The following is a 1,077-nucleotide window of genomic DNA, read 5'->3' on the forward strand; positions in this document are numbered from 1 at the left end:
ATACCTAAATTATTATTACAGTAATATTTTCTAATCTGCTAGCAATCAATCATGACACAGACCCCTGTTATATTTTAAAATAGCCTTAGTTAATCTGGGGCAGGGCATATATTAATCCTCCACCTCAGATTCACGTTCTCTTTATATTTACATCTGTTAAATGCATAAATATGTTATTGCAACCTTCAGAATCCATTCAGTGTCACTTGTATATTCATCAATCCATGACTGACCACTTGGTATTGGATGATTATTTAGTAGGCACCTGAGGATACTTTTTCCTCTTTCACAGTCATTAATTGCTCCTAGGCCTTTGTCAGTGAAATTTCCTCCTTCCATTTTAGCATGTCTATTGCTGGTGTCATTGTTCAGGCAGCCATACTGTTGTGGTACCATGGTGTTGCTTCCCTGTCATTTTGAGGAGACACAACCTAATTGCACACTTCCTGTGCTTTCGGTCCTTACAATCTCTTCCCCACCACTTAGTATACACTAAGCCTCAGGCAAGAAGGTTGTGTTGTAGATGTGTGCTTCTGCATCTTTGTGTGTGTGTATATGTGTGTGTACCTGTTGCATCTCTCCAGGAAATGTCTTCATATAACATAATTAGTTTCTGAGAAGGGACACAACAGAACCAAAAATTGGGGGAGAAAAATGTGCATGGTACTGGCTTTGGGAAGCAAGGCACACATAACTGAGGCTGATCAGGTTGAGGGAGGAGCACCTAAGGACAAAATTCCAATACAGCTATGCTTCCCCATGGTGACGGTGACTGAACAGTTCTTGCTATAAGAAGTGAGATGTGCAACTAAGGCTGAGCAGTCAGGATTAGGTGTACCTATGGGAAGAATCCCAGAATGGCAACCTTTGTGTATATGATATGGGGTGGCGTGCCTGCTTGATGAGTGCCCTCCACCATTTGAATATGGAGATGTCATGAAAACAGGTAAAGGTCTATAGACAATGTTGCAGCCTGTTTGTAAAATACAAGGGTTGAGATTTTGGCAAGCAGCTGCAGAGGTTGCCTGGATACTGTTGTGTATAATAATAAATGTATCCACGGCTATGATGGCAGTC

Source organism: Acomys minous, assembly GCF_964271855.1.
Source record: "Acomys minous genome assembly, chromosome: 5".
Classification (NCBI taxonomy): Eukaryota; Metazoa; Chordata; class Mammalia; order Rodentia; family Muridae; genus Acomys; species Acomys minous.